General features: G+C 36.6%; 1 protein-coding gene across 1 annotated transcript in view; it reads right to left on the reverse strand.

Moving 5' to 3' along the window:
- Positions 1 to 14,307, reverse strand: part of LOC6035539 (protein catecholamines up) — a 240,364-nt gene that overhangs the window by 221,698 nt on the left and 4,359 nt on the right. The window lies entirely within an intron of this gene.

The raw sequence follows: 14,307 nt of genomic DNA on the forward strand, positions 1-14,307 counted from the left end.
CTGCTGTAGATTGTAAGTTCTCTTGTAATTGATATTGTTTTGTTATACGCAAAACTTGACCAACCATTTTTTAAATCCAGATATTTTTAGCATCTGAGCAGTTCTCTCCGATTTCGGTCATTTGATTTTTTTGTATTTTTAATCCGACTGAGACTTTTTTGGTGCCTTCGGTATGCCCAAAGAAGCCATTTTGCATCATTAGTTTGTCCATATAATTTTCCATACAAATTTCGCAGCTGTCCATATAAAAATGATGTATGAAAATTCAAAAATCTGTATCTTTTGAAGGAATTTTTTGATCGATTTGGTGTCTTCGGCAAAGTTGTACGTATGGATACGGACTATACTGGAAAAATGATGCATGGTAAAAAAATTTTGGTGATTTTTTATTTAACTTTTTGTCACTAAAACTTGATTTGCAAAAAAACACTATTTTTATTTTTTTATTTTTTTATAGGTTTTAGAGGACATCAAATGCCAACTTTTCAGAAATTTCCAGGTTGTGCAAAAAATCTTGGACAGAGTTATGAATTTTTGAATCAATACTAATTTTTTCAAAAAAGTCGAAAAATTGGTCGCAAAAATTTTTCAACTTCATTTTCGATGTAAAATCAAATTTGCAAACAAAAGGTACTCAAGTGAAATTTTGATAAAGTGCACAGTTTTCAAGATAAATCCATTTTCAGGTGACTTTTTTGAAAATAGTCGCAGTTTTTCATTTTTTAAAATTAGTGCACATGTTTGCCAACTTTTGAAAAAATATTTTTGAAAAGCTGAGAAAATTCTCTATATTTTGGTTTTTTGAACTTTGTTGATACGACCCTTAGTTGCTGCGATATTGCAATGCAAAGTTTTAAAAACAGGAAATTGATGTTTTTGATGTTTTCTAAATCTCACCCAATCAATCCACCATTTTTTAATGTCAATATCTCAGCAACGAATGGTCTGATTATCAATGTTAAAATATAAAACATTCGTGAAATTTTCTGAGCTTTTCGAAAAAAATACTTTCAAAATTTTTAAACCAAGACTAACATTTCAAGAGGGCCAAACATTCAATATCATAACTCTGTCAAAGATGTTTTGCACAACCTGGAAATTTCTGAAAAGTTTGCATCAAAAAGTTAAATAAAAAATCACCAATTTTTTTACTGTGCATCGTTTTTTTCCAGTGTAGTCCGTATCAATACCTACAACTTTGCCGAAGACACCAAATCGATCAAAAAATTCCTTCAAAAGATACCGATTTTTGAATTTTCACATATCATTTTTGTATGGACAGCTGCCAAATTTGTATGGAAAATTAAATGAACGAACTAATGATGCAAAATGGCTTCTTTGGGCATACCAAAGGCACCAAAAAAGTTTCAGTCGGATTAAAAAATACAAAAATTAAAATTTAAGAAAAAAGACCGATTTGGTAGAGAATTGCTCATCTTTTAAATTTAATAGCTTCCAATTTTTACAGATATTTACATAAACACAACTGCGTATCTAGATAACTAAAACACAAAACATTTTTAAAAAAGACATATCGAATGGGACTTATTTTAAAACGATTTTCAAATGATTTTTTAAATATTTGTAAAAAAATATCCAATTATCAGTAGAATAATTCTTTAAGTCTCGCAGTTCTTTGATTTTTCTTTATTTGAATAAAACTTTGTCCATGCATTCCTTTTATCAAAAGAAGCCGATTTCATTCTAGGCCTTTTAAAATTTTGCGGAATTTATAAACAGCTTGCAAAATTGTATAGCAACGAGGATGATAATATTTGAAAATTTGTATCCTGAGAAGGATTTGCATCGGTTTGACAAGGATTTTATGTCAAGGCGGAACCATTTTTCTATTCACCAGAAAATGCAAGTATTGTAATCGATTATTCCACAAATGATAAAAACTATATTTTATTTTTAGCCGTCAAGGATGCAAAAAAAAGTTTTTTTTTTTCTGAACAGAATATTTTACCTTAAAATGTGAATACCAAATCTTGAAGCTTTCGATCACACGCTGTTTTTAACCGACATCGCAGAATTCAACGCAGTTTTTCGTCACCCGTAAAAAAGAAAACCCTCTTTTAACCGATCGAAACTTGCAAAACACATAATTATGGTAATAACACAGTTTATTTACCCATAAGGAAAAAGTCATGCTTTTGCTTGGACATCCTCCTACTTTGTAGACGTAAACAAAGTGGGATCATTTGAAAATCAAGCTACGCATACTCACTTTTCATCACCCAGTTTATGTTTAAAACTTTTCAGAAAAAGGTATTATTTATGATGCCTTTACTTTTGAGCAAGAGTTTAGGATGGTGCATGATCTGGTACTGGAAAAAAACATTTTTTGAAAAAAATGATCATTGGAAAAACAACTTTACCTAATCTTAATTAAGTTGGTGCCTTCCTCACATTAATATCCAGCCTAAAAATGTTCGATGAGTTTAACTTCATACCATCACATTTTTTGAAAAAGTTGGAAGATCTTCAACCTTTTATACTCGTTGGAAAGATCTTTTTCGATTACACATGCAACAATGGGTCGCTTGTTGTTATTTCATTTCAAAATATCTAAGATACTGTGATACTGCTTCAAAAAAGTGTGTTATCCACTCGACATTTTTGAAGTTGATGTCAGTAAACGCCTCAGTTTCGTCAAGGTATGATAGATTTAGGCTCCCTGAACATGCTCCGATCAACAGATTTGAATTTTAGTGAATTTTCTGCAAATAAATAGAATTGTAAATTTGGGTATAAAACCTACGGAATCATGTTGAACAACCATGCGTTTCCTCATATAAGCAACCATGCGCACCCCCTTATTTTTGCTACCCCCACAGATAAACGTGAGTGCGGTGGTTGCTTAAGAATAATTTCATTTGCCCCCAAATTTATAATTTTATTTATTGACAGGAAATTCACTAAAATTCAATTCTGCTGATCGGAGCGTGTTCAGGGAGTCCAAATCTATCATACCTTTTTCCTTCATAGAGCTTTTAAAATATGCAAAAAAAATCGAAAACAATTACCTTAATATGCCTATAACTTGAAACTGTTGAACTTAAAAAAAATAGGTTATGTTCGATTGAAACTTTTGCATTTAAAAATGATTAGATAAGATTTTCAATGTTTTCCAACAATCTCCACTAAACAAAAGCAAAATTTGCTTTTTGCAATATTGTTATTAGTTTAATGAACCTCTAATTCAATTCAAATTTTGAGGCTACTTTGAACAAAATTTAAAATTGTGTGATCCTTGCAATGGCTTAACTACACGGAGAAAAAAGAGTTCCCAAAATCGTGAACAAGCGTTCATGAAAATGAGAACCACGAACAAAGTGTTCAAATTTCATGGTACGTTTCTCAAAATCGTACCATGGGATTTGAACACTTTGTTCGAGGTTCTCATTTTCATGAACGCTTGTTCACGATTTTGGGAACTTTTTTTTTTGTAGCGCTGCAAAAAAAAATAAAGCATTTTTCAATCATAATCTTTTGGATGGCCGCATTTTTTGCCTATTTTTACATTCTTTTTGAATCTGATTGAAAAATATTAATAAAAAAATGATTATTTTTAAAAAAAAAACTAGTCGACTTCCTGGCTGTCGATCTTCTCGATATCAATATTGTTCCATCTATCACTTTAGTTTACAAAAAAATCAAATAAAATTATTCGCTCTACAGCATTGCCTTGGCGTTCTCGATTGCGAGATTTCTAGTCGAAACTAGTTGTCCGAATTTTTGGTTGTTGAGGCAACTGCAAACTTCTTTTTACAACTTAGCTTCCATCCACCCCGGGATTCGAACTGACGACCTTTGGATTGTTAGTCCAACTGCCTATCAGCGACTTCACCGAGGCAGGACCCAGGGAGACGATTCCTACACCTGGACTGAGCTATCGACCTAACCCTTTAGGTTAGACCGGGGCCAACATTTACTTCCCCATCCGACGGAAGGCGTGGTCAGACAAATCTTGTCTCGAAAAATGCCACCGGGACCGTTCAAAAGCATGCTCTGATTTTTACGTTCAATAATTTGATACTTCCCGTTCTCGCTGGTCCCTTCAATATCGACACAGAGAGAGTCCACTGTGATTGCATCGTGAAAACCGATTAAATTTTCAATTTTTTAATTTGGGTATTAACCTCTCAAGCTTGACTCACATTTGTCATGTCATGAATTTTTTTATGGAGCACCGGATAATCTAGGGTGGACTGTATTGCATATCAAAAATGGTATAAATATTCTAAATTCTATTCATGTACAAATCTTGCTAATCGCTCCTACAGCAAGTTACTATCGACCCATGTGATTACTCAATTATTAGTAGTAATTCGTCATCGAAGCCCCATCGCCATATTTCACACTTTCACACATGTAAGCCCAACAACAAACGCTACAACGATTACCTCACAAATAACAAAAATGTAGCGCCTCATGTATAGGTGTATGTGCTATACATATGTGTGCAACTTCACACGATACGGCTCCCCGCCATTATCAACCTCGTCAAAACTCACTCAAAAAGCCATGAAAAAAGAAACCATGGCATCGAAGAAGAAAAATGACCAAAAAAACGTGCTGCCGCTCCTCCAACAGTATGTGTGTGCGTTTGTTTGTGTGTCATAATTCACCATTTTTCCAGGCCAAGCGCTAATCAGCTGCCAAATGTGCATTCATATGTTGTGGCCAGCAGGACTGGAACCTGGCCAGACGGCGAGAAGTATAATGAACCCCGAAGCGGATCAAATGGCAAGTTTCGCAACCACCCCCCGAATAAGTAGATTTTTTTTCGGGGCGGCTTAGGGTATAACCTGTGCAAAGCTGCGGCCATGTGGCGTGGCGTGGCGTTTCGCTGGTCAGGAGATGAATCGAGGCTCGACTAAGCCACTGACTGCAAGAAGGTGTCGACGGTCATAAGTCGTTAATTTCGGGCGACCTCGTGCGCATAACCCACGACCTCCGGATATTGGAGGAATCCGTACAGCGATTTTGCGTTAGAGCGTTACGAGACGGTCGCAAGACACGGTTTTGTTTTTTTCACAAGCTTTCGTACAACAACTTTGCGAGCATGAGTTGTCCTATATTATCTTCAATATTATTACTGAATAACGTTTGCACTATACCGTCGACATGCCTTCCGAGCTGCGGTACTGTGTGAAGAGAAAATTTATTGGGTTGGCGTCCAGCGATTCAGGAAGAAATATTAACATATCAACAAAAATGCTAACGACATCTTCCGTATGAATTTTTTAGGGTACTTCGTCAAAACAGTCGAAATTCAACTACCTCAACCTACATGTTAAACTTTTACCAAGTACTCCAAACGTGTTCCCAAACAATTCCCACTCTGATGACGACGACATCAAACTAGGTCATCTTCGGAAGGCAGAGCTCTTAATCCTCACCACTCTCATCTGGTACCGCGTATACGACCTCTAGCGATCTTGACACTTTGTCACGACCCGCGGTGGTCATTTATCAAAGAAGGCTTTGTTCCCGCCTCTCCCATGTACCTCTCTGCAAGGAATGCAAATACGAAGATGGCCAGCTTCACGCTTTCGTTGAATATTATGTTAGGGTACATAGCGTGAATTACTTCTGTTTTGATACATATTGCGATGAACATAGCAGATCCAAAAAACATAACCATACCTTAAAAACACGTGGAAAGCAAAGTTCAACAAAAACAACAACAAATCATAACAACACGACAGCCGGCTTAAAGGTAACACGACCAACACACAATAACGCATACAAAAAATAAGTTATGCGTATTTGAATAACTGTGCCTGACCCTCTCCAAGCTATCCCTACGTACACCAAGGTGGCGTTCGGTGCGGGCAGGTGAAGAAACATAAATATTTTTGCTTTTGCCAACCCTCCACCTCCACAAACAAAGCCACCCCGGGGGTCTCCGAGGTCAATCCGTACCCATTATTCTTAATCGATCACCGGATCATCTTGCACTCTTCAACAAATTCGCGCATCTTTTTTTGGGTTACGTCCTTTTTACCTCACATCGCCCCTTTGCCGAAGCCGCACCACCCCATCCGCCATCAGGACCAGGCCTTCGGACGCCAAGTTTGTGTCCACAAGCCGACACAACACTTTCTAATTTCTACGAAGCTAGTTGGCTGCCGGTTGTGGGTACTTCGGAGCCGGCGAGCGATTTTTTTATTAATTTTATTTTTAGGACCACTTTTCTGGTTTTGCCCCTCAACTGAGTACTGAGTACACCCCGTTTCGTTGTCTGGCGTACAGCGTGAATGCGAGTGTGGTTGTTCAAAAACGTGTTTTGCATTAAGCACATTTTACGCCATTACCGCACTGTTTTCTGGGTTGAGGTTGGCGGCAGGGCTGCCAGATGATGGACGGCGCAGCGAAGACGATTCCAACTTTGTTTCATTTTCAGGACGATACAACGTGAAACTCAATTCAACTTCTGATTTTTTATGTGATTGTGTAATAACCACGCACTATCAAGTGGTTGGCAACACTTAAGTTATATCCTCATTTGAGTGAGTGGTGCCGAAGTCTCAATCACACCTGATGGGATGAGATGTTATTTCTAGCAATTGAATCTCGGAAGTAGGTGCTGGGCTGTCTAATTTAGTGTTTTCGTCTTCCTTTTATAGCACTATCGGCTTAATTCATGCTCTATAGATTGATCCACGGGTGTATGAAGAAAAAGCAATACTGATTTCAAACGGAATTGCACTGTTCTTAAATCCCAGAAGCTTATCTGGAAGTTTGAATTTATTTGGTAAAAATGGAATTTTTTACATTTGTTAGGGAAAAATCACAAAATCTTCTCAAGCGCACTTATTACACGTTCCGAGAAAAACGAGTTTTAATGTTTGACCTTGAATAAACAAAAACTACAGCACGCAATGTAACAAAAAACAAAACATTTTGTTTGGCTGACCATTCTGTAGATTGTCTCGAAGTTCGGTTAAATTTGGTCGCACGGAGTTTTTACGGTTTTTGTTGAATATGAGCAGTTCTCTAGGATTTCGGTCATTCCATTTTTTTTTTTTTTGTATTTTTTAATCCGACTGAAACTTTTTTGGTGCCTTTGGTATGCCCAAAGAAGCCATTTTGCATCATTAGTTTGTCCATATAATTTTCCATACAAATTTCGCAGCTGTCCATATAAAAATGATGAATGAAAATTCAAAAATCTGTATCTTTTGAAGGAATTTTTTGATCGATTTGGTGTCTTCGGCAAAGTTGTAGGTATGGATACGGACTACACTGAAAAAAAAAAATTCAACTTCATTTTTCGATGTAAAATCAAATTTGCAATCAAAAAGTACTTTAGTGAAATTTTGATAAAGTGCACCGTTTTCAAGTTAAATCCACATTTAGGTGACTTTTTTGAAAATAGTCGCAGTTTTTCATTTTTTTAAATTAATGCACATGTTTGCACACTTTTGGAAAAAATATGTTTGAAGAGCTGAGAAAATTCTCTATATTTTGCTTCTTCGGACTTTGTTGATACGACCTATAGTTGCTGAGATATTGCAATGCAAAGGTTTAAAAACAGGAAAATTGATGTTTTCTTAGTATCACCCAAACAGCCCACCATTTTTTAATGTCGATATCTCAGCAACTAATGGTCCGATGTTCAATGTTAACATATGAAACATTTGTGAAATTTTCCCGTCTTTTCGAAAACATTATTTTCAAAATTTTCAAATCAAGACTAAAATTTCAAAAGGGCCAAACATTCAATATTACCCAAAATCGACGTGCGACAAGATAGCACAATCACGACAAATTCTAATAGAGCTACCACAAAATTGTTCCTCAGATCAAAATCTGGTGAGAATCTTAAGCGTGAGGTCATTTGGTAATGTCTCGTTTTTTTTTCGTCCCATGCTAAATATTTCAACCAGGGACGCAACCAATTCAGAGATAGGATCATCCTTACACTATAAAATATCCCAACTTGCTCTGGAAAAATTCGCGATCTGATTATTGCAAGAAGAGAAGACATTGCCAAATTGTCTATCTCGTTGCCAGCGATCACGCTAGTGCAGAACGTGCTGTCCTGCGTTGTCGCTCTGCTTTGGGTACCCGTCAGGGATGGAATAATTACGAAACAAGATCTTTTTCGCTTCCAAACTTTCTCCGAAAAAAATAAATCGTTTGATAATTATTTGTGAATCATATTGTTAGCGCCACTTGAACTGATTCATTTTGTTTTGTTTACAAACATTGTTCATCTACGAAAAGTGACAGGTCATGTGTACCTAGTAGTAAAATTGGTGTTCCGCAGAATAGACCAGATCGACGTCGTCGTGCTATCGTAGTCGTAGTCCCGAGTTGTAATAAAAAAATGTTTACGGTAATCTAACTTGTACGTGCGTCAAACGCGCTCTGACCTGAAATTCCTTTGGCCAGTTGTCACACTTACATTTTTTAAAAGTGGCAAGAATTGAAATCGAATTTTGGGGATCTGTGAAGTTCAAAAGGTGAGGCATTGCGAGCTGCACAAAATGGCGTTCTTGATTCAAATTGGCCCAAAATGCACGTGCGACAAGTTAGCACGACGGCGCCGATTTACTCGTGATCTACACTCACACTAAATCTATCATCTGACAAATTTGGTAGACAGGAGTTTTAATATCGAGTTAAGCAATTATTTGTACAGTATTTTAGGTTCTTTTCAATGTTCGAATTTTGGGGTCTCGTGCCCTATTAAGATCTTCTTACAACGAAACAATTTGTATTGGGCAACTCCAAACGTCCCATTAAAGTTGCTTCGAGAAATATTTCAACACCGATTTCGGCGGCAGCTGTCGAAATCAGTGCCATTACCCTTCACGCCAGATGATGCAAATCGGCAACAATTATCCGACATGGCCGATTATGGTTCCAGCACCGGAGAGTTCACGCCAAAATCCCTTCAAGAGCCCAACATCCGTCTAATTGCTCTTCCATAGAGTAGCGAGCACAACGCAGCTTTTTAAGAACGACCAATTTGTAGGCCAGCGCACGCAAATGAGGCATAAACGGTCGTCTCCTCGGCCAAGACCCTAATTGGCCTCTACCTGCACCGGTCGCTTTATTGTGTAGAAATCCTAGTTTTTCTTTGTCAGAACTTGCCGCCCGCTTTCAAAATCGGTCGTTCAAACTCGATGAAATTGCTGCACTTTTTACGCATAATGTCATGTGCTCTGGTATTACTTTTGATGCCACTGTGTGTATGCGTGCGAATGTAAAAATGTAAGTGTATTAATGGCATGTACGCTAATTTTACGATCGTTTAACGATGGCTGTCGTTCATCATTCATCGACTGCTACCTGGGTTAGCGGCTGAATGTTGCCGCAACAGGTAGCTGGTCAACGCTGAACAGTGGGAAAATGTCTTCAAAAACTAGTCAAAATCCAATGTGTTCAACTCGATCAGAGCGTTGTCCTCTGTCATTCCATGTCAAATGTACTGACAATCTTATCAGTAAAGCCAAACATTCCACCCTACCCCCTCGGTCGTAGGGGTGTTCCAATTCCTCGTCTAATTTGGTACCACTTAAACAACACCATCGTCGTTAAACGCCTACCCGAAGGGGCCTCCATACTCTAAACAAACAAGTTCGGGGGCCCGCTATGCCGTGCATCATGCAATGCTGCAAACACTGCCGGACCCGGAGGGGACGACCAGGGAATTCCACGTCACGCAAACCGGAAGTATGCAAAGCATGTTGCGCAATGAACACCCCGACGGACGACGCCATGCCAATTGCATGGACCGGTGGCCAAAAAAGCTCGATCGTCGTTGAACTCTCCACCTGGCATGTGTGTTCGAAAAAAAGCACACTTTTTCACACATACAAATGTGAGCAAGTGTGCTGCTCTGAAAACGCATGTTCATTCGATCGAGGCTAAATTTAATTGCATCTCGGTGAACCACGTATTTTGTCTACGCCAACAGTAAAACTTATTTGATTGGATTATTTTTAATTTGCGCTTTAAAACTGCCACATTTTAATCTTCTCTTCTCGACTGCTAACAAATCAACGCAAATATACTAAAATTCTGAGCACAAAATAGTTACTAAAAAAAGTGACCCCCGTCGATTGTCTTCCACCGTTGTCAAACCATCGACGTCCTACCGTACTGCAGTTACCGCCGTCGTGCAAGTCAGCAGTTCAGCACGCGGACAGCATCGGAGAACACCTGTGGCGAGGTTTTGGCACAGGAGGGTGAAACGCGTTGTGCGAAAAAAAAGATATATAAACGAGATCATCGACGGAAGAAGGCTGCGCGTTGGCCTGTGAATGAATCTGCAACAAAACTTTGTTGTCCAGAATGGGTGGAATTTTATTGTGGTCATAGCTATTAAACGGTGTGCCCTTCAGCTATTCTTTTGAGAGCTGCAATGAGTATAAAAATACTTTGTTGATGTTCAACAGTGGGAAGAAGTTCGTTCTAAAGCATTACTACAACTAATTTTATATATATTTTTTTTTATAAGGCCGTTGCAAATATTTTTAAAAGTTTATATCCCTCGGCTCTGAACAAAGTCGGGGGAGGGCATTTGGATGAAAAAAATGTTTTAAAATGCTTTTTACAGGCGTACAGTTGCTTTCCAATCATTAGTTTTGAAAATATCGAGATATTGACGGATTTTTTTTCCTCAAAAAAAATATTTTTGTTGGGCTGTACATTGGTATTTCATGAAAATTGGTATTTCATGAAAATGTTTTCAAAGGAGTTCAAACATGCTAAATATGATTATAAACGCGGGAAAATGCATTTTAAGTGGTTTTCAGTTGGTTAAACTTTATTTTTCATTAAAATTTTGAAGTTTTTCGAAAAAATATTATTTTTTTCAGGGCAACTCTGAAGGGGAGGGGGGGGGGGGCGACATAAACTTTGAAAAATATTTGCAACGGCCTAAAAAAACTACTCTAAACAAATCATTTTCAAACAACATCAAAATCACAACCTGAGTATGAGCATCTAGTTCTGAACCTCAACCTTTAGATATATTGTTTGAAATGGTTCGAAAAGTACCTTAATGTTTAACCCTCTACAACCTAACCCCGCCTTTAGACGGGCTTCGATCTAAAAAATCGCCAAAAATCAATTTTCCAACCGATTTCTGATCTTTAAAAAGCATTGGAAATAAGAACTCTTAAAATTTTAGAAAAAAATCAGGGTTGGAAGTTTAACTTGTTTTATGTGACTTTGACAATGTTTTTAAAAATGTCATTTTTTTTGGGGTTAACTTTAATTGTCATTTTTTTGGGGTTAACTTTGACTGTGATTTTTAGTAACATTTTCTATATTTTCAGTAAAAAGAATTATGCAGTAATTTTTGTAGTGTCCCAGACTATGCCTCTATGCATTTTTTTGCAATTTAAATGATGATGGTGCCATTATATAGCAAAAAATGTGAAAAACATGCAACAAATTTAAAAAGTAACTGTAAAAACGTGAAAAAATTAGATAGGCAAAATGTAATTATATCAGTGGTAGAATAGGCCAAATACTACTAAAAACAAACAAAAACTAAACAAGATAAATGCAAATTAAAATACTAAAAATAAAACAATTAAAACATAAAACAAAAAAGTAAAGTTTTTCTTTAGATTTTAGATCTGTAAAAACTATTGGAAAGATGAACTCTTAAAATTTAAGAAAATTTTAGGGTTGGAAGTTTCACTTGTTTTAGGTGACTTTGCCAAAGATTTTTTTTCTGTAAGTTTTTTTCACTAACATTTTCTTTATTTCATTTCAAAATATGCATTTTTTAACTGTACCAGACTATGCATATACGCAATTTTACAATTTAAATAATCATGCAGAAAACGTGAAAAACATGCAAAACATTGAAAAAGTGACAGTAAAATATAAAAAAAAAACTAGAAAGAAAAAAGGTAATGGCAATAGAAATAGGAGGTTGTAGAATAGGCCAAAAACTATCAAAAACAAGCATTAACTAAACAAGACAAATGCCAATTTAAATACTAAAAATGAAACAAAAAACATAAATCTAGCGATATAAATGGTGCGTCCATCCCGGGAATTCCCGGGACAAAATTCCCGGGATTTTTTCCAAAACCGAGAATTCCAGAATCTCGGAATTTTTAAAATTTGTCCCGGGAATTTGGTATGCAAATTCAGATTTAGTTGTGGAAATAGATGACAAATTGAAAATTATGTAATCTATAAGAGTATAAGAATTTTTAAAAGCATCAAAATGTGCATATATCTGGATTTTTTAAAAGGTCATATAAACACAATTCTCAATTTTAAGATTTTTGAGTGTTTTTGAATATCCCTTACTTGAAGCAGTTTTAAAACACAAAAAAGCAAAAAATAAAATTTTGTTTATACGGCCTTTTAAAAAAACTCAGATCCTCAAAATGCTTAGCGCTTTGAATATTTTCCATTTGATTTTTATTTTTAAAAGACTAGGGGGTTATATTTACGAATATGTATGATTTTACATTCGAAAAAATATATCATATTATTTCTATTATCAAACACCGAAATCTAGAGCAAATCAGGACAAATAAAATGAATTTAGACAGCTATTTTAGATTTTTTTGAGTAATGTTTTGAACGACTTTGGTTAAAACAGAACAGAACAAAACAATTAGTACACCGATTTCCAAATTCATTGCTCTAAAAACTCATGTACCTATTCAGTCTGTAGTCCCGATTTTCCCAGCTGGCAATAGTAGCTTATAGATAGTTTGTAAAATATGTATTATTTAAAACATAAATTCAAAAAATATTTTAATAAATATTTTTACTGATATCATTTTATTTTTATTTTGACATTTTCAAGGAAATTTTTCAAGCTTTTATGGTTATGTCATTTTAAAAAATATATAAAAGAGATATATTTTTATATACTTATTTAACTTGAATAATTCTATGATTTTAAGCTCTTAAATATAAAGTTATTCAAAGAACAAATGTTCCTCAAAATGACTTCCTGAACACAGGAAATCAAAAAAATGCAAAAAAAAAGTTAAGGTTAAGTTGTTTTTGTTATAGAGAAATATAGAGAATTGGATTTCGTCAAGTTTTAAGAAAATCCATATGAGGATTTTTGATTTTTGGACCTCTAACTTCTATGCCCGTTTTACCCCACTTCCCTTTGTCGTAAAGGGCTCATATTTATCTTTACTTAACTTCATGTAAAGACAACCAAATATTAAAAGCTTCGTCCAAATCGGGGAACCTCGTAACTACCTCTACAATAAACCGAGCTATATCTTCTAATACTGCCCCTTAACTAAACAAATTTTTGGGATGAGTTTCAATAAATTAATCATTCGCAAAATATATTTGAACATTTTTTTAAGGCACTCACTAAACAGTAGCAAAACTACCAACTCCAACCCCAATCAGAGTCTGTCCGTCCGGATGTTGCGAAAAAGCCTCGAAATACCTCCTCTATAGCTGTCAACGCTGCGCGTTGCGCACCACCGCCACACCATAAATAGCCAGTACAACATTGCACACACGGGTCGAAGGTTCCTTCAACTTTTAATGTCATCGACGACAACGCGACGTCAACAAAATATCGACATTACACTACCGATCATTACCGCAGCAATGACTTCTTTTTTTTGCGATCGCCTAATTGATCGGTCTTACCTGCGGGTCTAAAGATTCGGTTTTTGCAGTAGCACTTCCTTCCTATGACCCGCAATAGCTGACGACATCGGCAGCTACGGAGTCACAAAGCCTGATGACTGACACATGAGTCCGCGCAAAGTTTTTCGACAAAATCTAGCAAAAAACGTTCGTATCCTTCACAGCGGGTTTGGCATTGACATTATATAGAAAATTCACATGTTAGGTCTCTCTAGAAGATCCGCCTCGGCACGGTTCACACGGACTCCTCGCGTTGACGGCCTAGCTGGTTGAGCCGTTCAAGCTGTTATCTCACCAATTTGTGTTCGAGCCGCAACTCCACGCAGCAATCGGTTGTCGATTGTATGTATGTCTATAATCTAATCACGTTCCTCTGCGAGCCTCTCGAAGGCAATAACTTGCATACACTTGTAAATGTACACCAATCCAGCCGCTCGAGTATGATCTCTTTCACTAGTTCGGCACTAGCTTAGCTTCACGTCACTTTGGTGCATCCAACACACCAGCACTGAACTGCACAAACACACAAATAGCTGGTTAAACTGCCCACAAACACAGTCGTGTTAAAGCTATGCGTTTATGTTGTTGTTGTTTATTTCAATTATTTTCCTTTATTTCGAATCTGTTTACACATTGCATTAGTTGCTGGTCGTCGGTTGCACTTGCTACTGTTATGGACGC

Source organism: Culex quinquefasciatus, chromosome 1 (genome assembly GCF_015732765.1).
Source record: "Culex quinquefasciatus strain JHB chromosome 1, VPISU_Cqui_1.0_pri_paternal, whole genome shotgun sequence".
In the NCBI taxonomy this organism is placed as follows: Eukaryota; Metazoa; Arthropoda; class Insecta; order Diptera; family Culicidae; genus Culex; species Culex quinquefasciatus.